Here is a 23,269-nt window from a genome sequence, read left to right on the forward strand (position 1 = left end):
ATCTTCCTGGTTCTCCCAGATACTGATTATAGGAATGTGCCCAGTGCCCCTTATCCACAGTCACTCCCCTCCCAGTTGTTCAGCTTTGAAATTGATTTTCACACTGGCTTTCAATGTGAAGAAAGCAGAGCTGTGATAGGCTTATATTGTTCAGCAGATATACTGCAGGAAGGTACATGACAGGCTGATGATAACAGTGCACCTTGGACGCGGTGAGCTCCAGTGAAGGATTGGCACCATTAATGTGTCGCTCAATTAGTCTCGTGACAAATCTCGTGCTGGAAATGGCAAGAAAACTCGCTGAATTTGCTCCGTGTTTTGGTTTCAAAAGAGCCGAATACAAGGTAAGAAAGTACATCTCACTCGAGTGCATTATACAATGGCAGAATGACCCGTGCTGTTGGGAAACATAAAATTATAGAAAGTTACAGCACAGAAAGAGGCCAATCGGCCGGGCGTTCTGGTTTCAAAGAGCAGTTGTGATTGGTTGATCCATCAGAAGTGACATTTGTGCCGGTGCAAACAGTAGGCAGCAAAATTCGTTCTTCTCCCACGCATATTTTGCCTCACACCAACATTTCTATCGTCAGTGCTTTGCAACCAGCCCTTCTCCTCTCCTCTTGCTTCATTCCACTTGAACCAAGTGTGATGTTTTCTAGCTCTTAAGGTGCCCTTGAACCCTCACTCCTCTGATTCTGGTGGGGTTTAAAACGTTTCCAGTCAACGAGTGATCAACGCTCGTTCTAAAAAAACTCAATAACTCGACATTCCCTGACCGGGAATCGAACCCGGGCCGCGGCGGTGAGAGCGCCGAATCCTGACCACTAGACCACCAGGGACGTTAGGCCAACTTATTTCGGTTTGGCTGATCTACGTTGCTTTTGCCTATTGTTTTTCAGTTCAGATCTCTTTCACCATAAAACTGCCTGTTAAGGTTCAAGATAAACGACTTCTTCAGCCAATGAAAACAACGGTTTCTGTGATCTGGAACATGAAACCGACAGTGAGGTAAATAGTCCCACAAGCTGCTCATGTGAATCTTTCAATTTCCAATGCCCTCCAGCCTATTCGCTGTTGGTCCAATGGAAGCGCCGATTCCCAGTCACTGGACATCAGGGAAACGACCAATAAGGCTTGACATTTGGATTATGGAGGCAACTTTTGACATTTTTTTTTCATTCCGGACCTCTTCCAGAGACAACTTTCTCCGACCAAATGGTCTGTTTAGGTTGAACACAAGCGACTTCTTCACCAATGAGAAGAACCATTGCTGTTAGCTGGAAAATGAAATCGATACTTTCCTCCTTTACGACAATTCTTAAAGCCTCCCCCTTTGACCGAGCTTTTAGTCATCTGACCGAATATGTGGCTCGGTGTCATACTTTGTTGTATAATGCTCCTGGGTAACGCCTTGTGACGTTTCATTAGGTTAAAAGCGCTTTATAAATTTAAGTTGTTGTTGTAGGATATATATAGAAAGGGCCAGTCTCCTGTTTTATCTTTCATGCTGATACTTTTTGTCTGTGACATTTTAACATGAATTCGCACAACTAATGTGAATCAAGTTTGCGACGTTAAAAACGTTTTAACCCCCTGAGGGAACTGAACCACATTGAGAATCACAGAGGAACAGACACAGAGAGAAAAATATCGAGATTAACAGAGGCGTAAAGAGAGACACACGCCCAGAAAGCAAGGGTGTCACCAACTTGGCTCAGTGTTTGTTCCATTTCTGAAAGCAAATTTCCTGAATGTTGACAAATGAATGAAAATCAGAAAATACGGACGTATTTGGATGGGTTTCCTTGTAATTAACTGATAGTTAATTTGGTTAAAATCAAAAATGGTGAAAACTTTAGTCAGCAGGATTGCAACCGTCGTGTTCATATTTACAACAAACGGAAATTATTGAACTTTCACTCACTTGAATAAACAAGCTTGGATAATGCTCTTGCCAGCTTTCAAACCGCAGCTCCATCATATGTGAAGCGAATATGACCTCACTCGCCTCTATAAACCCTGCGCTGTAAAGATCCCAATGGAGCTGTCTGGAATGTTAAGCGGTGACGTCATGCAGCAGCACTTTGGGTCTTTGTTTTGAAGAAATGGAATTCGGCTGTTCTCATTAGGAATGCTGGAGACAGACTGATCAACAATGTCATCATCAAATGGCACAGCTCAGTAAGAGGACCTTCCACCATGCTGTCTATGTCAGTTTTGGACAAAGAGCTTTATAATTAATGACAATTTCCTTCTCTTTCTCCTTAGCCCTGTTTTTTTCGCTTTCAAGCCATTGAACAATTCCCATTTGGAAACTCGGTGTTAAGAAGACCAATATTAAAAGCTTCAGCTGGTTCCACACCCGAGCAAATATGTCAGACTTGCTCCAGACACTGACGTTTGCAGTGCTTTACTTTGGTCAGAAGTTCAAGGCAATATAATTTGCAGGTAAACCTGGATCTTGTTTTTTTATTCATTCACGTGATGTGGGCTTCGCTGTCTGGGCCAGCATTTATTGTCCATCCCTAGTTACCCTTGGGAAGGTGGTCTGCCTTCTTGAAACGCTGCAGTCCATGTTGTGTAGGTACTTCCACTGTGCTGTTAGGAAGGGAGGTCCAGGATTTTGACCCAGTGACAGTGAAGGAATGGCGATATATTTTCAAGTCAGGATGGTGAGTGAATTGAAGGTGATGGTGTTCCTATCTATCTGCTGCCCTTGTCCTTCCAACTGGTAATGGTCGTGGGTTTGGACGCTACTGTCTAAGCAGCCTTGGTGAATTCCTGCAGTGCATCTTGTAGATGGTACACATTGCTGCTTCTGTGCATCGGTGGTGAAGGGAGTGAATGTGGATGTGGTGCCAGTCAAGTGGACTGCTTTGCTCTCGATGGTGTCCAGCTTCTTCAGTGTTGCGGGGGCTGCACTCATCCAAGCAAGTGAGGAGTATTCTATCACACTCCTAACTTGTGCCTTGTAGATGGTAGACAGGATTTTGGGAGTCAGGAGGTGAGTTACACATTGCACGATTCCTAACCTCTGACCTGCTCTTGTAGCCACCATATTTAGATGGCTAGTCCAGTTCAGTTCCTGGTCAATGGGAACCCCCAGGATGTTGATAGTGAGGGATTCAGTGATGGTGATGCCATTGAACATCAAGGGGCGATGGTTGGATTCTCTCGTGTGGGAGATGGTCATTGCCTGACACTTGTGGGGTGCGAATGTTACTTGCCACTTGGCAATATCCAGGCTTGGGCTGACCAGATCTTGATGCATTTGGACATGGAGTGCTTCAGTATCTGAGGAGTCGGGTATGGTGCTGAACATTGTGAAATCATCAGCTAACATCGCCACTTCTGACCTTATGATGGATGGAAGTTCATTGCTGGAGATGGTCGGGCCGAGGACGCTACCCTATGGAACTCCTGCAGTGATGTCCTGGAGCTAAGATGACTGACCTCCAACAACCACAACCATCTTCCTTTGTGCTAGGTATGACTCCAACAAGCGGAGAGACTCCCCCTGATTCCCATTAACTCCAGTTGTGCTCGGGCACCTTGATGCCACACTCGGTCAAATGCTGATCTCAACTCATCTCGGGAGTTCAGTTCTTTTGTTTATATTTGAACCAAGGCTGTAACGAGATCAGGAGCTGAGTGGCCCTGGCGGAACCCAAGCTGGGCATCGGTGAGCAGGTTATTGCTAAGTCTGTGCCGCTTGATGGTACTGTTGATGACTCCTTCCATTACTTTACTGATGATGGAGAGTAGACTGATGAGGCAGTAATTGGTTGGGTTGGATCATTCTCACTCTTTCATTCCCAGTTTGGTTGGGAGAACGAGGAGAGAGAGTGTAAATTGCAGGGTTCCGGGGAAAAGATCAGGTAATGGCAGTGACAGGACGGGCAGAAAGACCTCTTTCTCCGCTGTAACCATTGCATGATTTCATACAAATAATAGTAGTAGGGGACCAGCTTCTGTAGTCGTGGCCGAGTGGTTAAGGCGATGGATTAGAAATCCATTGGCTTTGCCCATCGCAGGTTCGAATCCTGCCGACTACGTTTCTCATTATTTTGGATTTTATCGGCGCACAGACAGAGCTAATTATCGTTTGAATCGAGGGAAAGCGATCCAAACGCACCCGTGTTCTCTTGTTTCCGTTCATTTGTGAGCCTTCTGCAAATCTCCAGTTGGAAATGGAAAACAAAACGGAGCCAATTTGGTGACATGATTTTACTGTGGCATTTGTCTCTCCTTAGGCCTCTGTCACTCTCGGTGTATACCTGTCTGTGTTCCTCTGTGTGGGTCAATGTGGTTTAGTTCCCTGAGGAGGTGAACACATTTTTACGAGCAGAAACTGTATTCACATTAGTGGTGCAAGTTCACATTACAATGTTACAGTGAAAAATATCAGGATGAAAGAGACAAGAGTAGTTTGTCTCTTTCTATGTATGGACTACAACAACAACTTATATTTATAAAGCTCATTTTTCCTAATGAAACGTCACAAGGCGTTCCCCAGGAGCATTTTATCACAAAGTGTGACACTGAGCCACATAATCGGTCAGATGACTAAAAGCTCGGTCAAAGGGGGAGGCTTTAAGAACTGTCTTAAAGGAGGAAAGTATCGATTTCATGTTCCAGCGAACTGCAATGGCTCTTCTCATTGGCTGAAGAGGACACTTGTGTTCATCCGACACGGACAATTTGGTCAAAGTTTGTAAAAGTAAACTCCACTACAGTTTGGCGGCCTATAAACAACGCCCACCAATGTTTGCTGCCTCTTGCTGTTTCTTAGCTCCACCCAAACTGATTCTACATCTTGATCCTTCAATCTGAGATCCTCTCTCACTAATGTACCAATCTCGTTCCTTATTTACAGCGCGACTCAGCCTCCTTTCCCTTTTTGCCCATTCTTCCTAAATGACGAATATCTTTGAATATTCAGATCAACCAATCACACTGCTCTTTGAAAGCAGCACACAGGGCCGAATGGCCTCTTTCTTTGCTGTAACATTCTGTCATTTGTTGTTTCCTAACACCACGGTTAAGATTAACTTTCTTATCTTCCATGTGATGCTTTGAATTCAAGACAATAGGCCAATTTAGCGAGTTTTCTTATGATTTCTAGCACGGAATTTGGAACCGGGCTCGATGAACGACAATTAAATGGTCTCAATCGTAAGATGCAGCTCACCGAGTCCAAACAGGCACCGTGAGCATCAGCCTGTTATGTACATTCTTGCTGTGCATCTTCTGAGCTATAAGCTGATCACAGCTCCACTTTCTGCACATTGAAAGACAGTGTGAAAATAAGCACAAGTTCAAATCTTAACAACGTGCATATTTGTGATTTTCTGTGTCTGTCAATGTGGTTCAGTTTCCCATTTTTACCACCCAAACATTACCCATGTTAGTTCTCTGACTTCATATCAGCAACAACAAAGAAGCAGTTAACAGGACATTTCTCTCATTATTTTGAGTGGAGACTGTTCAGCAACTAAACTTCTGGATGTTACACAGCGGAGGTTGATTGAAGATTTCAGATGATTTTATTAAGTAACTGAGAATGCTCGACGGTCCGAATGGCCAATTCCTGAACATTATTTTTTATATTCTAATTCAGTGTCAATGTTGGTGAAGACAATCTTTGTGTCTAATCTGAATGTGGTAGTGAGGCTGAGTGGGCTTAGCCGCTGGTTCAGGTTTCGATCTCTCTGGTGATTTGGGCTTTACTCCCACCGCTGTCAAACTTTCTGGTGCTTTGTTATTTGAGACGCTTCCAAAAGATTTTCCGTGCGGTGAAGGGGCAGCTGAGCTGTGCCGTGTTGTATTTCAGTTGGAAGAATGAGGAGAGACAGTGTAAATCCCAGGGTGACTGGGAAAAGGTGGGACAATGGCACGGACTGGAAGACCTTCTTTCACTGGAACTCCCTGTATTCATTCTATTATTTTAAACAAACAACATGCAGCCTTTACACCGTTGTTCTGGCCGAGTGGTTAAGGCGTTTTTCCACGTGGTTCGAATCCTGCCAACTCCACTTCTTCTCATTCCTGTTTGACACAAACTGTCTGCAGAATAAATTATCGGTCAAATGAAGAAGAAAACCACCCAAACACCCCCGTGTTTCTGACTTCAGTTCATCTGCAAATATTCACTACATTTGCAGTCTGAAATGGAACAATAATTGTCCAAGTTGGTGACATTCTTGCTTTCTGGGTGTTTGTCTCTCCTTCGGCCTCTGTCACTCTCGTTCTTTGTGTCGGTGTGTGTTCCTCTGTGTGTGTCAATGCGGTTCAGTTCCCCGAGGGGATGGACACATATTCACCCACACAAACTTGACTAAAATTGGTTGTGCAACTTCATATTAAAATGTCAAAGAGAAAAAATATCAGGATGAACGATGCAAGTGGAGTTTGCAATGTTTGGAAAGAGGTGCAGCAAAGAAGTGGAAGATGTGAATGATGTTATTGATGATTGAGAGGAATGCATTACAACTTTGTGGATTTTGTAGGTCGATTACCTTCCACAGTTTGAAATTCAGAACAAGCTGAGGCTCCAGGAGGAAACAACATTGATCTCCCTGAATTTTCACATAGGAAATAACGCGTGTGCATGCCCCGCTAGGTTGTGACAGAGACAGGGCGGGCAGAACGTCCTCTTTGTCTGCTGTCACCATTCTATGACTTCATATAAATAATACAGGCTTACTGCCAACATTTGTAGTCGTTGCCGAGTGGTTAAGGTGATGGTCTTGAAATCCATTGGGGTTATCCCGCGCAGGTTCAAATCCTGCCAACTACATTTTCCATTATTTCTGATTTTTACCATTGTAAATGGGATCGACATTTTCACAACACCTGCAGTAGCAAAGAATGACCAGTGGGTGGCAGTGGAACCGTGATTGCTCACATCACATGAAGCAGACGCGGTCTCAATTATTACTGCAATTGGCACTGTCTCTGTTCATATTAACTTAGACGCCGTTTCTGTTTCTATTCCACTAGGACATGTATCTGATCATATTAGAGAAGGTCATCTCTCAGTTGTTTCTGTAATTGGTTCAATCTCAGTTGTTAATGTACTGGACTATGGCCATAATACAGTTGGCACTTTCTCAGTCGTGACTGCACTGAAGCAGGTCTCGACCAAAGATACAATAAGCCATGCCCCAGTTGGCACTGCACTAGAGCTTGTCTCTGCTTATAGAAAACTAGAACATCTTTTTATTTGCATTTCACAAGACTCTGTCTCAGCTATTACTCCAGTAGAACCTGCCACGTGTCTATCAAACTGGACCCTGTCTCAGTTAATTCTGCACCAATAAATGCCTCCATTCATATCACACAATTCCCTGTTTCTGTTGTTATTGTCCTAAACCATTACTCTCTTATTACTGTACTAGTGTATGACTCTGTTTTTATTGATCTCATACCTTTGCCTGTATTTAATTCACTAGACACTGCGTCAGTTGATCTTAAAAAGAGCCCCGAATTATGTGAAGCTGCACTAGACCGTGTATCAGTTTTCTTAAACTGGATCCGGTCAGTGTTATCGCTACACCAGGCTGGTTCGTATTACACAAGATCCTGTCTCAATTATTACTGCACTCGGCACTGTCCCACTTATGTTTCACTAGGTCGCGGCCCTGCTTATAACACACTGAATGATGTCTGCACTTATGTTCCTCTAGATCGTATTTCAGAACAATTTACACTAGACTCTGTATCAGCCTGTATCACACTCGAGCTGATCTGTCTTTTTAATTAAAATGGATCCTGTCTTTGCAGAGACTTTGTCTTTGTACCTCTGTCTCTGCTTCTATTCCACTCTCCCTTTCCCTGTTTTTTCTCCACGAGATCAGATCTGTCTCTCTTCCACTGGCGGCAGTCTCCGTTATTACGACATAAGACTCTTTCTGGGCAGCAATTACCCTGTGCCCTGTGCCTGTAATAACTGCACCATTTCACTTGATGTTGATCCAGGCCCTGTATCGGTAACTATTGCACGAGACACATCTCCGCTATTACAGCAGTAGACATTGTCTATGTTAATATAGCACTCGTCCCCGCCCCTGTTATTCATGCACTAGGTCACGTCTTTGCTTAACTAACATTAGATGGCCTCTCTAGTAATGCCTCTGCTTAAATTGCACTAGGCCCTGTCTCAGTAATTACCACACCAGGCTCTGTCTCTGTTGTTACTACACTATTCTATGTCCCTATAAGGTGAACGTTGAGTTAGAAATGGGCCTCTGACTTTGGCCTAAAACTACAGGTTTTGACTGTTTGTTCCGTGCAGCTCCTAATATTCAGTTTCATTACAGCCAACAGTGTTACATATGAGACATCACCTGTTCTGTGTGTCGGTGTGAAAAGAAATCATGCTGCGTCATTCCACAAAGATAAAAGATGTATCTTCACCAGAATGTTTCATTTTACTTTATTTTCTCTTATTCAAACTGTAACTACAGATCGTCAAATAACGTAAATATTCATTGATAGTATATTCTGTTGTGTGCTCTTGTTTAGATATTCAAGTCATACCAAACATTTCTTTGCTAAGACGGGCACGTTTGTCACCACAATCACTTAATGTCTGTCATATCTCTATCTGAGACAGCGTCTAACTCACTGAAACGTATTGATTTCTCTCTCTCAGATAAAATCAAAATACTGCGGATGCTGGAAATCTGAAACAAAAACAAAAATACCTGGAAAAACCCAGCAGGCCTGAGATCATCTGCTGAGAGGAGCACAGTTGACGTTTCGAGTCCGTGTGACTCTTCTTCAGAACCATGTAAATGGAGAAATGCGGTGAAATATAAGTTGGTTGTGGGGGGTGGGGCAGGTTGATCTGGATAGAGGGGCAGTGATAGGCGGAGACAAAGAAGAGATGTCATAGACAAAAGAACAAAGAGATGTTGACGGTGGTGATATTAGCTAAGAAATGTGCTAATAGGTGACATTAAGGGTAGAAATCAGGACGAGCAAGGTAGAGATAGCCCTAGTGGGGGTGGGGTGGGGGGAAGGGATCGAAATAGGCTAAAAGGTAGAGATAAAACAATGGATGGAAATACATTTTTTAAACATGGAAATAGGTGGGAAAAGAAAAAAATATATGAACTGTTGGAAAAAAGGGGGATGGAAAAATGGGTGGGGATGGAGGAGAGAGTTCATGATCTAAAGTTTTTGAACTCAATATTCAGTCCAGAAGGCTGTAAAGTGCCTAGTCGGAAGATGAGGCGCTGTTCCTCCAGTTTGCGTTGAGCTTTACTGGAACATTGCAGCAGGCCAAGGACAGACATGTGGACATGAGAGCAGGGTGGAGTGTTGAAATGGCAAGCGACAGGGAGGTCTGGGTCATGCTCGCAGACAGACCAAAGGTGTTCCGCAAAGTGGTCACCCAGTCTGCGTTTGGTCCCTCCAATGTAGAGGAAACCGCATTGGGAGCATCAAATGCAGTAGACAAAATTGAGGGAAGTGCAAGTGAAATGCTGCTTCACTTCAAAGGAGTGTTTTGGCCCTTGGACGGTGAGGAGGGGGGGAGTAAAGGGGCAGGTGTTGCATCTTTTGCGGTTGCATGGGAAGGTGCCGTGGGAGGGGGTTGAGGTGTCGGGGGTGATGGAGGAGTGGACCAGGGTGTCACGGAGGGAACGATCCCTGCAGAATGCCGCCGGGGGTGGGGTGAAGGGAAGATGTATTTGGTGGTGGCATCATGCTGGAGTTGGTGGAAACGGTTGAGGATGATCCTTTGAATGCGGAGGCTGGTGGGGTGATGAATAAGGACAAGGGGGACCCTATCATGTTTCTGGGAGGGAGAGGGATGTGTGAGGGCGAATGCATGGGAGATGGGCCGGACTCGGTTGAGGGCCCTGTCAACCACTGTGCGTGGAAAACCTCGATTAAGGAAGACGGAAGACATGTCAGAGGAACTGTTTTTGAAAGTGCCATCATCAGAACAAATGCGACGGAGGCGAAGGAACTTAGAGAATGGGATGGAGTCCTTACAGGAAGCGGGGTGTGAGGAGCTGTAGTCAAGGTAGCTCTGGGATTCGTTAGGCTTGTAATGAACATTGTTGGACAGTCTATCACCAGAAATTGAGACAGAGAGGTCAAGGAAGGGAAGGGAAGTGTCAGGAATGAACCATGTGAAAATGATGGAGGGTTGGAAATTGGAAGCAAAATTAATAAATTTTTCCAGGTCCAGACCAGGGCATGAAGCAGCACCGAAGCAATAATCGATGTACTGGAGAAAGAGTTGTGGTAGGGGGCGGGAGTAGGACTGGAACAAGGAATGTTCCACATACCCCATAAAGAGACAAGCATAACTGGGGCCCATGCGGGTACCCTTAGCCACACCTTTTATTTGGAGGAAGTGAGAGGAGTTTAAGGAGAAATTGTTCAGTGTGAGAACAAGTTCAGCCAGATGGAGGAGAGTAGTGGTGGATGGGGATTGTTCGGGCCTCTGTTCGAGGAAGAAGCGGAGAGCCATCCGAGCATCCCGGTGGGGGATGGAGGTGTAGAGGGATTGGACGTCCATGGTGAAGAGGAGGCGGCTGGGGCCAGGGAACTGGAAATTGATGATATGATGTTGGGTGTCAGAGGAATCACGGATGTAGGTGGGAAGGGACTGGACAAGGGGAGAGAGAATGGAGTCAAGATAGCAAGAAATGAGTTCCGTGGGGCAGGAACAGGCTGACACAATCGGTCTTTCGGGACAGTCCTGTTTGTGGATTTTGGGCAGGAGGTATAAGCGGGCCATCCAAGGTTGGGAGACTATGAGGTTGGAAGCTGTGGAAGGAAGATCTCCAGAGGAGATGAGGTCAGTAACAATCCTGGAAACAATGGCTTGATGTTCAGTGGTGGGGTCATGGTCCAGGGAGAGGTAGGATGAAGTGTCTGCGAGTTGACACTCAGCCTCTGCGAGGTAGAGATCAGTGCGCCAGACAACAACAGCACCACCCTTGTCAGCAGGTTTGATGACAATGTCAGGGTTGAACCTGAGAGAACGGAGTGCAGCAAGTTCAGAGAGAGACAGGTTAGAGTGGGTGAAAGGAACAGAGAAATTGAGATGATAGCTTCCCCGATGGTCTAGTGGTCAGGATTCTGCACTTTATCAGCAGGAGCCTGGGTTCGATTCCCAATCAGGGAATGTAGATTTTTTTATCTTGTTAAAATGGGTATTAATTACTTATTGATGGAAACCATTTAACAGCTCCAACAGAATCAATGGGGTGATAGTTGAAGTTTCACCGCAGAGTTGGAAATGTCATATTTGGACAAGTCGAGAATAAAGATAGAAGCAGAGTGAAAGAAGGACAAGAGAAGGGCTGGGTGCAAAGCACTGACCACAGAGATGGTGGCGCCAGGAAAAATATGGGTGGGAGAAGGGCAGATTTTGCTCCGTACTGTTTGCACTGACATAAATATCACTCCTGATGGATCAACCAATCACTACTGCACTTTGACAGCAGCACGCCAGGCCGAATGGCCTCTTTCTGTGCTGCAACTTTCTATAATTTTATGTTTTCCAACAGCACGAGTCATTCTTCCATTTTATAACCCACTCGAGCGAGATGTACTTTCTTACCTTGTATTCGGCTCGTTTGAAATCAAAGCACGGAGCAAATTCAGCGAGATTTCTTGTCATTTCCAGCACGAGACTTGTCACGACATTAATTGAACGACATATTAATGGTGCCAATCCTGCACTGGAGCTCACCGTGTCCAAAGAGCACTGTTACCATCTGCCTGTTATGTAACTTCTTGCAGTACATCTGCTGAACTATATAAGCTTATCACAGCTCTGCTTTCTTCACATTGAAATCCAATGTGAAAATATGAGAATTTTCAAAGCTGAACAACGTAGACAAGACTGGAAGGGAAGTGTGATTGTGGATAATCGGCACTGTGCACATTCCTGCAATTAGTACTTGGGCGAATCAGGAAGATCTTGGTGTCTCTGTACGCTGCTATCTGTAAACCGATCACGTTTTGTTTTACGTTCGCACCATCTGACCGCGTTTGCATCAAGCAGCTAATTAACCTGGACGGGCAGAAACACCTGGAGGCGAATATCTGTCCTGCACAAGTTTCACAGCTAATTCAACAACCCCGCCTTTTCTCCACAGCCATTTATATTTTATTGTCTCTCAGTATTTCTGTTCAAGTGAAACACCGCACACACTTGCTTTAACTGTGACCTGCCACTTTTTCGACCAATCGGGCAATTTTAGCAGCAGTGGAAGTGGTATTTGGAACCAAGCCTTATTATTACTGCCCATCGCCTTGCCTAGCATTGCTACTCAAATAGAACAGAATCAAAGCAGCAACAATACGTCATAAGGCCCCACAAGTCTCCTCCGTCAATTTTTAAGATCATGGCGAAGCTCCAGCCTCAACACCAAATTCCCACCCGATCCCGATCGCCCTTCATTCCCTTAGAGTCCAAAAATCAGGAGAATTTTTGGATGTTTTTTCTTCCATTGATCCGAGAGTTCTGTGGACACCTGGTTGAAATCAGCAATAATGAGAAGCACAGTCGGTAAGATTGGAACTTTCCTGAGGAAGCCCCAGTGGATTTTAACAGCATCGTTTTCACCACCCGGACACAATGATTGACCAAGGCCCCAATGCTTTCCACTCAATCATCAATAACATCATTCACAGCTTCCGCTTCTCAGCTGCACCTCCTTCCAAACATTCTGATCCATTTTCCTCAGGAACTGTTTCTAGATTCAATATTTACCTGCTTTGTGTCCTCATTTTGAAAACAGTATCAATATCCAACACAAATTGAATTGCAAATCTGAAGGACAATCAGTGGAAAACAAGTCACTCAGTAACACAAATCCCATGGTGCTCATTTTCAGATTCACAATAGTCAGCTTTTCAAGAACATGAAGGAATTTGACAGTGAAAAGATTTAGAAAGTTGGTGTGACTTTTATTTGTGACTCACTCACTCGGGTCTTCTTTAAATGCTGCTCGGAGGTTTAGTGACCGGGATACAATCTACCTGCGTTTTCCTGAGCCTGTGCTCGGTGTATTGGGAGGTTTGGCCCTGGTTGGAGTATCTTGTGTCCCAGGGATGGGCAGTATCCCGCTGATTGAAGCTGCAGTCGCCGCTTTCTGTTGGCAGCGGGTGATTGGAGAGTGCAGGGCCGGAATATTCCTGCTTTTCTGCTCTTCCCTGTCTCACTCACTGTGGAGCTGAGGAAGAGGGAAGAATTGATGAGTTTGTTTGAATCCAATAACTTCATAAATTTCCAGTGTGTTGGATATCAGTGCATGGTAGGTCTAAATGTTTTCTCATTATATTTGAAATTAATATTCGAAAAAAAGCCGCTTGCCTGGGAGCTCACTGGATAACAGTGGAGCCGGCAACATTTCCGGTGTCTTGACATTCAGTTCAAGTAGCCAATGACAACCGGGAACTGAGTGACAATGAAGGCTGATGGGGGGGTAAAAAAGGGAAGTTTCGTCCTTGGGTGGTCTCGAACCACCAGCTTTTCGGTTAACAGCCGAACACGCTGACCAATTGCGCCATAGGGACTGATGAAGATGTTATGCAGGATATCAGTGAGTTAAAGCTTCAGATTGCTGCTACTGGAATGACAATTGTCTCTATCAGTTTTACTCTTCCAAAATAAAGGGCAGGACATTCATTGTGGATACATGGAAACAGCCTGATCCCACCCACTGCAGACACATCCATGTCACCGGGAACCAGCTCTCCTACAACCGGTGCCGTCTCCCTTCGAGTCTTTGCGTGCCCTGACTGTTACCAAGTATTCTGATTGTCCCGAAGCCGATATTAGGTTTGAATTCCTGATGTACAGTAACGAGAATCCTTTCAATGTCTCAGATCAGTTAATTTCACTGATAACATCAGAGTCAATGTTCCAGCGTCTTAAAGAAGGGAAAGGTACCTTGACTGTCTCTGGTCAGTCGGGCAGTTCACCCTTCATTCTCCTCTGATTCCGGTTCCCAAAGAGTTTCTAAAGATTCACAAAGCTGGAGACTGGGTTTTCTGTTTTGGTTCCTTCTCCATTTTCCCACCTGCCAACTGACAATATTTTCCAAAATCTCATCTCAATCCCCCGCCTTGCATCATGTCCAGGGATGAGGAAATACAGTTTTGTGGAGAGATTATAGAGACCAGGATTGTTCTCTTTAGAGCAAAGAAGTTTAAGTGGAGATTTCATGGAGCTGTTCGAAATAATGTGGGTGGGGGCAGTGGGGACGGGCGTCTTGATGGAGCAGATAGGGAGAGACTGTTTCCACTGACGGGGGTCAGTAACCACAGGATTGGGATTTAAAGATTGTTAAAGAAAGACAGACTTGCATTTATACAGCGCTTTTCCTGACCAGCGGATGTCTGAAACCACTTTCAGCCAATTAAGCACTTTTTGAAATTAAAACAGAAAATACTGGAGAAACTCTGCAGGTTTTGCTTTCCACAGACACTGTCAGACCTGCTGAGTTCTACCTGCATTTAATGTTTTTATTTCAGATTTCCAATATTTTGCTTTTATTGAAGTACTTTCTGAAGGAGAGTCGTTGTTTTTATGCTGGAGCACGGCAGCCAATCGCTGCTCAACAAACAACCAAAGCCAGGGACTTGACAATGCACAGATCTTATAACCTTGGTTGAAGGATAAACAGTGACCAGGACACATGACCACATCCTGCTGTCTTTAACAACTTCAATCTGCAAGTTTTGGTGATGGTTCTGGCCAGTTTCGAACGAGGCAACTCTTCACATACGAGGAAAACATAATAACCACTGCCCTGCAGAAACAGGGGACAGGAGAAAAGCTCAATGGGCCTCACTAAAATGTTAAGCGGTGACGACATGCAGCAGCACTTTGAGTCTTTATTTTGAAGAAATGGAATTCGGCTGTTGTCTTTGGGAATGCTGGAGACAGACTGATCAACAATATCATCATCAAAAGGCACAGCTCTACAAGGGGCCCATAGTATCGATGTCAGATTTCCACAAAGAGCTTTCGAATTAATCTCAATTTCTTTGTCTCTTTCCATAACTATGATTTTTTTCTCCCTTTCAAGTCATTGTCCAATTCCCTTTTGAAAACTCGGAGTTAAGAGAAACAATAATGAAAGAGGCGCAGGAGCTGCTGCCGTGTCCATGTTCAGTGTGTGAAAATTAACAAAGATTCCCTGACTCATTGAGATGAAGCGTTGGATTCTGAATTCTTTTACAATTTTTCAAATTTTAAAAATAGTTGATTTCAAATCGAGTTTTCAGAAAACAAATGTCTATTCTGACCAATCATCTCCTCATTTTCCTCAGTCGATACCTTTTCCCAACATTTCATTGAGCAAACACGCACAGTCACCACAGAAAAAAAAACACATCATTTGAAACATTGAAATAGTGAAACACTGAAATAATGAAGTTAATAGCGGAGATGATTTCTGCATGTTACAAAGTGCAGGATGATCTGATTAACTGGCGGAGCTGGTTCGAGTTTCCCAATGACCTATTTCTGCTCCTTTGCTTCTGTTCTATTTCGATGATAATACCAGTGAAGGGAATTAGGAGCAGATGCAGGTAACGTGGTAGTGTGGCCGAGCGGTCTAAGTCGCTGGATTAAGGTTCCAGTCTCTAAGGAGGCGTGGGTTCGAATCCCACCACTGCCAAGCATTCAGATGATCTACCTTTTGTGATCTGCTGCAGCCCCTTGCAAACCAACAGATCGACAGATACCAGCTCACACTAGCGGAATGTGCGGTGTTTTATTTTGATAGGAAGAACGAGGAGAGACAATATAAATATCAGTTGCTGTGGGGAAAAGGCGGGGTGTGGAATTACAGTAGTTGAGTTGCTCTTCCAGAGAGTCGGCATGTGAACATGAATGGCTGAATGACCGTCTGATGTAGCCGTCTATGATTTTATACAAACATCATTAATGCAAATCTGGGGCTTGGATTTGTGACTGAGTGGTTAAGCTGACGGGTTTTGAATGCATTGGGATCTCCACAGGTAGGCTGGAATCCTGCCAATTACGCTTCTTATCATTCCTGAATTTTACAGTGTACCTGCACAATTAATTGTCCGAATAAGTTGAATAAAAACCATCTAAAACCTCCAGCGTTCTCTAATTTCTATTCGTCTGTAAGCATTCACAAAAGTTGCAGCGAGAAATGGAACAAAAACGGAACCAGGTTGGTGTCAGGCTTGATTTCTGGGTGTTTGTCTCTCCTTCGAGACAATCCCTTGCTCTTTGTCACTCTCGGTCTATATGTCTGTGTTTGTTCCTCTGTGTGTGTCAATGTGGTTCAGTTCCCCAAGGGCATGAACATATTTTCACCATCGCAAACTTTATTCACATTAGTTTCAAATTTCACAGAGAAAAATATCAGGATGGAAGATGCGGGAGGAGTTTGCAATGTTTGGAATGAGGTGCAGCTAAAATGGGGAAGATTCAGGGAGAAGCTTTCTTCTCACTTAACACGAGATATGGAACCAGATCTGGGAGGTATTTGTGTCAGTGTAAACAGTAAAGCCTCCTTTATTTCCGCTATATTTTGCCTTGCACAAACATCTCTCTGGTTAAGGATTTGCCACCTATCACAGCCCTTCTCTCATTCCCTATCTTCAGCTCTATATTTGTTCCCGACCTGTTGCACGGGTGACATTTCCAGCTCTGAGGCAGAACTACAGCTCTCACTCCACTGATTCTGGCAGAGATGAGCGTCTTCTGTTTTTCATCAAGAAACAACTCAGACTCATTTTAACAGTTTGCACGAGGTCAGTAAATCTCCATTCCCTGACTGGGAATTAAACCTGGTCCACAACAGTGAAAGCGCTGAATCCTGACCACCATACCACCAAGAAAGCTGCTCATAAACCTCACCACTTGGCTTATCTATGCTACCTGTGCCTTTTATTTTTGTTTCAGACTTTTTTCACCAGAGACACGTTTCATAAGAACATAAGAACATTAGAAATAGGAGCAGGAATCGGCCATTCGGCCCCTCAAGCCTGCCCTGCTACTCAATAAGATCATGGCTACTCTGCCCCAGGCCTCAACTCCTCTTTCCTGCCAGCTCCTCGTAGCCCTCAATCCCAGATATTTCAAAAATCTATCTACCTCTTCTTTAAATACTCTCAGTGAGCTACCCTCCACAACTCTCTTGGGTAGAGAATTCCAAACATTCTCTACCCTCTGGGAGAAGAAATTCCTTCGCATCTCAGTTTTAAATGAGTGCCCCCTGATTCTGTAACTATGTCCCCTAGTTGGAGGTTCCCCCATTAATGGAAATATCTTCTCAACATCTATCCTGTCAACCTCCTCAGAAACCTGCACGTTTTAATAAGATCACCCCTCAGTATTCTAAACTCTAATGAATAAAGTCTTCACCTGCTTCAAAGTTCTTGATAAGTCAACCCCTTCATCCCAGGAATCAGCCTAATGAATCTCTTTTGAACAGCCTACAATGCCAATATATGCTTCCTTAAATATGGGGACCAAAACTGTACACAGCACTCCAGGTGCGGCCTCCCCAACACCCTGTACAGCTGTAACAAGATTTCCCGATTTTTAAACTCCAACCACGAGCAAAACAGGCCAAAATTCCATTTGCCTTCTTCATGACTTAAGATTGACGGGAGAATGGGGTTGAGAAACTAATCAGCCATGATTGAATGGCGGAGCAGACTCGATGGGCCGAATGGCCTAATTTCTGCTCCTATGCCTTATGCTGATGCTTATACTTGCTGCACCTGCATGCTAACATTTTGTGTTTCATGCATAGGAACACCCAGATCCCTCTGTACTGCACTTTTTTGGAGTCTCCCTCCATTTAAATAATATTCTGCCTTTTGATTCTTCCTACCAATGTGTATGATCTCAAACTTCCCTACATTAAACTCCACCTACCAACTTTTGCCCACTCACTCAACCTATTTATACCCCCTTGAAGATTCTTCAAGTCCTCATCACAACCTGACCTCCCACCTATTTTTGTATCGTCAGAAAATTTGGATACATTACACTCTGTCCCCTCCTCCATGTCATTCGTGTAGATAGTAAATAATTGAATCCCTGGAACTGATCCTTGTGGCACTCCACTAGTTACGTCTTTCCAATCTGAAAATTCACGGCTCTCTGCCTTCTGTGTGTTAAATTGGTCTCTTTACATTGCAGGGTTTGTGTAGGGTAATAGGGATCACGGTCTCTCACACAGGGAAAGTTTCCCCGCTACATTGCAGGGTTTGTGTAGGGTAATAGGGATCACGGTCTCTCACACACGGAAAGTTTCCCCGCTACATTGCAGGGTTTGTGTAGGGTAATAGGGATCACGGTCTCTCACACACGGAAAGTTTCCCCGCTACATTGCAGGGTTTGTGTAGGGTAATAGGGATCACGGTTTCTCACACACGGAAAGTTTCCCCGCTCGAAAAGGGGTAGAAGCCTTAACAAAATTAAATGTGAGGAAAAGTTGCACCGTTCCCGTTTGTTGTTAAATGGTAACTGGATGCATCATCTCAAAACCATGTGACATTTATACTTCTCCAGGTTTCGAATGATATTCTGAAAAATGCATGGCTTGGAAAAAAGAGGGAAAGATGGGGACGGATTTGCTGTAAGGCCGTTCGTACATGTGTGAGGTGTTGAATGAGCTGCTGATGTGCTCTGTCATCTGATGATTCTAATGTTCGATCAATTTCTCTGCAGCATGGCTAAGGGTTTCAGCCAAATTGTACGTCCACAAAACAAGGTTCTGAAGTGCAATAAGACAGCACAGTTTGACATTCTACGTCGTTCTGCAAGGAGCTGCGTGTTGTTTTTGTCGTCTAGTAGTTATCAAATTTGCTTTACACGCCGAAAGTTTCCTGAATCGAAACTCAGTGAAGAACAGTAGAACTGGAAACATTTGTGGAAAATGTTCTTACCGCCATTGACAACCCGGATCTGAGTGACACTGAATGTTGATGGGGGAAAATATTCACGGCTTCGCCTCTGAACCACCAAACTTTACAGTTAACAGCCGAACGCGCTGACCAATTGTTCTGCAGAGACTGATGCAACTTTCTGTGTTCTTTGTACAGGTACAGCCAAGTCTCTTTGAACATCAGCACAAGATTCTCACCTCTTCAAACATGTTCTGCTTTGTTGTTTTTTCAAACTATTTTTACGACCAAGTGAGTAACTTCAGACTTTGCTACATTTTTCTCCGTCTGTCATCTTGTTAGCCTATCACCTCTTATATATTATAAAAACAGAAAATGCTGGCAAAACTCAGCAGGTCTGACATAATCTGTGGAGAGGGAAACCGAGTTAACGTTTCGTGTCCGTATGACTCACCTTCAGACCTGAAAAGAAATAGAAAGTGATAGAATTTATGCTATTCAAGCTGGGCGGGGAGGGGGCGGGGAGGGGGGCGGTGTGCGGCGGGTAGAGCAGGCGAGATTGGATAGAAGGTCAGTGATAGGTGGGGGTGGAGGAGAGATTGACAAAGGTGTCATGGACACAAGACAAAGGGAGTGTTAATGGCAGTGGTCAGGGCTGAAGAAGGTGCGGATAGTGGCATAAAAGTAAGGAAGCAGAATGTGTGAATAGAAGAACAAGGGTCAACACTTTGTGAAATAGCAACATGGAACAAGTAACAGATGGCTCTATTTTGGGCTGGGGTGGGGGGAAGTGCGGTGATTGGGGAAAAAGGATAGAAAAGAGGATAAAAGGGGGGATAAAATAATGAATAAATTAATAAAAATAAGTAAATAAAAATAAAAATACATTTTTATAGCGAGATTTTAAAAAGGGTGAAATTAGAGGAGAGAGTTCACGGTCTGAAATTGTTGAACTCAATATTCAGTCCGGAAGGCTGTAAAGTGCCCAGTCGGAAGATGAGGTGCTGTTCCTCCAGTTTGCGTTGAGCTTCACTGGAACATTGCAGCAGGCCAAGGACAGACATGTGGGCTTGAGAGCAGGGCGGGGTGTTGAAATGGCAAGTGACAGGAAGGTCTGGGTCATACTTGCAGACAGACCGAAGGTGTTCCACAAAGTGGTCACCCAGTCTCCGTTTGGTCTCTCCAATGTCGAGGAGACCACATTGGGAACAGCGAATGCAGTGGACCAAATTAAAGGGGGTGCAAGTGAAGCACTGCTTCACCTGAAAGAAGCGTTTTGGCCCTTGGAAAGTGAGGAGGAAGGCCCCTAAAGGGCCAACTGTCAGTTGTTCTTTCACAAAGTGCTGATCCTTGTTCTGCTACTCACACATTCTGCTTTCTTGCCTTTATGCCACAATCAGTATCTTTTTTCGCCCTAACCGCTATCATTAACACTCCCTTTGTCTTGTGTCCCTGACTCCTTTGTCAACCCTTCCTGAGCCCCCACCTATCGCTGACCTTCCCACCTGCTCCATCCAACCCCTCATATAACAGTATTAGCACCATCACATTTCTGCTTCTCTTTCGCTCTGAAGAGTCACAAGGACTCGAGACATTGACTCTGTTTCTCTCTTCACAGATGCTGTTAGATGGTGAGTTTTTCCAACATTTACTGTTTTTAATACACATTTCCAACATCCGCAATGTTTTAACTTAAATGAAATTGCTTCTTTTATATTGGTCTGCAGTCTCTCAGCTCTCCACATAACTTCACCATCTCAGCTGAAGGTTACCCATAGGTTCACAGGGAGGATTGAACTCACGCCCCCTGACTTACAAGTCAAGTGCTGTAACCACTGAGCTATGGAGCCACCTATTAACTTAAGCATACGGAAAATCGACCATATTCAGTAAAATAAGGTGGAGGCTGAAGTTCCAGGTGGATGACATTTGATAGACCTGGAAATGTCTGAGATGGAGAACAGGAAGTTAAAAGATGCGACATGAAAGTGGCAGAATTTGATGTGTGTCAGTTACTTTCAGTGATGAATTTCTGCCGTGTGTTGCCTTGTCAGTTTCACAGGGCCGCAGGGATGAGGTTGGTGGCACCTGGTTAAAATGAGGAATAATGAGAACTGTAGTCAGCAGGATTCAAACCTACAGGGGGAAACCCCAATGGATTTGAAATCCATCACCTTAAACATTCAGCCACGACTAACAGCAGCTTTCGAGCTCAGATGTGTTCTTGTCAAATCAGAGATGGCTGCAAAATAAGTCACTCGGCCCGTCGTGCCTATGATGGCTCTCTGGAAGAGCAACTCAACCAATACCACACCACCCCCTCCCGTTTCCCCCACAGCAATTTATATTTGTATTGCCTCTCCGCGTTTTTCCAAACAAAATAAAGTTCACAACCCGCCCTGTATTAAACTAGAATCTCCTCTTGTTCTCCGAAAGGGAATTCCTGAAGTTCCCCAAAGTGGGAATGTGACTTAAACTGTGGCAGTGCTGGGATTCGGATCCAATCCTCCAGGGACTTGAAGAAACCCAAGTCCAAATCTTCATGTTACTGGGTGGGGAAAACTTTGTTAATTAAGGGAAACAGTGCATGGATTCTGCAGAAACTCCTTCTTCAAAAGTAAATTAGACAGTGACTTGAAATAGAGAAAAAATAGGCTTATGGAGAGAGAGAAATATATTGAGACAAATTGGTTCCTCTTTAAAAAGGAAGCTGGCACAGAAGAGATAATCTAATGACCATCCAACCTGCTGTGCCATTTGATGATGACATTGTTGATCAGTCTGTCTCCAGCATTCCTAATGAGAACAGCCGAATTCCATTTCTTCAAAACAAAGACTCAAAAATGCTGTTGCGGAACTGCATTGTAGTCAGATGCATTTATCAATGGAGTTTCTGTAGTGTAGTGGTTATCACGTTCGCCTTACACGCGAAAGGTCCCCGGTTCGAAACCGGGCAGAAACTTTACCGCAACTTACACATTTAAGTAAGAGGAAAAGCTGCGTTGCTCCTTCTTGTTGTTGAATATTAGCTGAATGCAGTGTCTCACAGCCGTATTGCACTTGCTCCTCGCCTTATCTGTTGGAACTCGCCGGGTAACAGGAGAGTTGGCGATTTCTGTCTTTTTTTGTCGCTTAAGGACTCAATGACAACCCGGGACTGTGAGACAATGAATGCTGCTCCAGCTAACAGCAATCGCTGTTGTCATTGGCTGAAGAAGTCGGTTGTGTTCTAGAGAAACGTGTCATTTTGTCGGAGAAAAGTGTCTCTGTTGAAAGAGGTTTGAAATGAAAATAAAAGGCACAGAAAGCATGGATAAGCGGGGCTGTAAAGCTGCAAACCTGGGGGTCTAGTGGTTAAGGTTTGGCGCTTATAAATGTCATGAGAATGATTAATATAAATATGCATTACTTCTTGATTGAAAACTGAAAACGCATATCAGTTCCGCCTGAATCAGTGGAGTGGGAGCTGGAGTATTGCATCAGCGCCGGAAATGTCACCCGTGCAACAGGCCGCGAGCAAATACAGAGGTGAAGATAAGGAATGAGAGAAGCGCATGGCAGGCTGCAAATCACTGACTATAGAGACGGTGGTTCACGGCAAAATATAGCGGTAATAGGGGATATTTCACTGTTTACACTGACACAAACCTCTCCCAGGTCTGGTTCCGAATCTTGTGCCAAATGACAAAAAAATTCTCACTGAATTTACTCAGTCCCATGACGTCAGAGGAGCTGAACACAAGGGAAGAAGGTGGATTTTGCTGGAATGGGTTGAAGATGATAGAATGACTGTGAAGGCAGCAGCAGTGGGGATGGAAATGAAACAATTATAGAAAGTTACTTTGAAACGGTAGTTGTGATTGGTTGATCAAGAGTGATATTTTTGCCAGTTTGAACAGCAGGAAGATAAATCTGTCCCATTCCCACCCACATTTTGCACCATCATCCCTTTCGTCAGTTTCTGTCTCATGCCTTGTAACCTATCACAGTCCTTCCGTTTTGTCCTTTCACTCCCCTTCGCCTCTGGACTTGTTTTCCATCTGTTACATCTGTGACTTTTCCAACTCTGATGAAAGATCATCCAGCTGGAAGATTAACTCTCTTTCTCACTCCACAGACGCTGCCAAACCTGGTTTCATTTAATCAGGAATTTCTGTTCATTGTGACAGTTCACACAGCCATAAGGAAAAGGTTTTCCTTGACCGGGAATTGCCAGTGAAAGCACCATATCCTCAGCACTGAACAGTCACAACTTCCAGTGAAGTAGAGGGCAATTTTAATGCAGAAACAACCAAATCGATTTTTCACAAAGTGGGAAGGAGAAAGACTCAGTTTGAGCGGTGATACTGCTGGAGCAATGGAGAGCTGGGGATCACCTATGGAAGCTGCA

At 44.3% G+C, this 23,269-nt stretch overlaps 5 non-coding genes across 5 annotated transcripts; 4 read left to right on the forward strand and 1 right to left on the reverse strand.

The window, feature by feature from the left end:
* Window positions 1-767: 767 nt before the first annotated feature.
* trnae-cuc (transfer RNA glutamic acid (anticodon CUC)) lies at window positions 768-839 on the reverse strand. The gene has a single exon. It is a non-coding gene; the product is annotated as a tRNA-Glu (tRNA).
* Window positions 840-3,973: 3,134 nt separating this feature from the next.
* Window positions 3,974-4,055, forward strand: trnas-aga (transfer RNA serine (anticodon AGA)). Its single transcript has one exon. It is a non-coding gene; the product is annotated as a tRNA-Ser (tRNA).
* Window positions 4,056-6,717: 2,662 nt separating this feature from the next.
* trnas-uga (transfer RNA serine (anticodon UGA)) lies at window positions 6,718-6,799 on the forward strand. The gene has a single exon. It is a non-coding gene; the product is annotated as a tRNA-Ser (tRNA).
* Window positions 6,800-15,580: 8,781 nt separating this feature from the next.
* trnal-aag (transfer RNA leucine (anticodon AAG)) lies at window positions 15,581-15,662 on the forward strand. The gene has a single exon. It is a non-coding gene; the product is annotated as a tRNA-Leu (tRNA).
* Window positions 15,663-21,768: 6,106 nt separating this feature from the next.
* Window positions 21,769-21,841, forward strand: trnav-uac (transfer RNA valine (anticodon UAC)). The gene has a single exon. It is a non-coding gene; the product is annotated as a tRNA-Val (tRNA).
* The last annotated feature ends 1,428 nt before the right edge of the window (window positions 21,842-23,269 follow it).

Source organism: Cetorhinus maximus, chromosome 23, assembly GCF_964194155.1.
Source record: "Cetorhinus maximus chromosome 23, sCetMax3.hap1.1, whole genome shotgun sequence".
In the NCBI taxonomy this organism is placed as follows: Eukaryota; Metazoa; Chordata; class Chondrichthyes; order Lamniformes; family Cetorhinidae; genus Cetorhinus; species Cetorhinus maximus.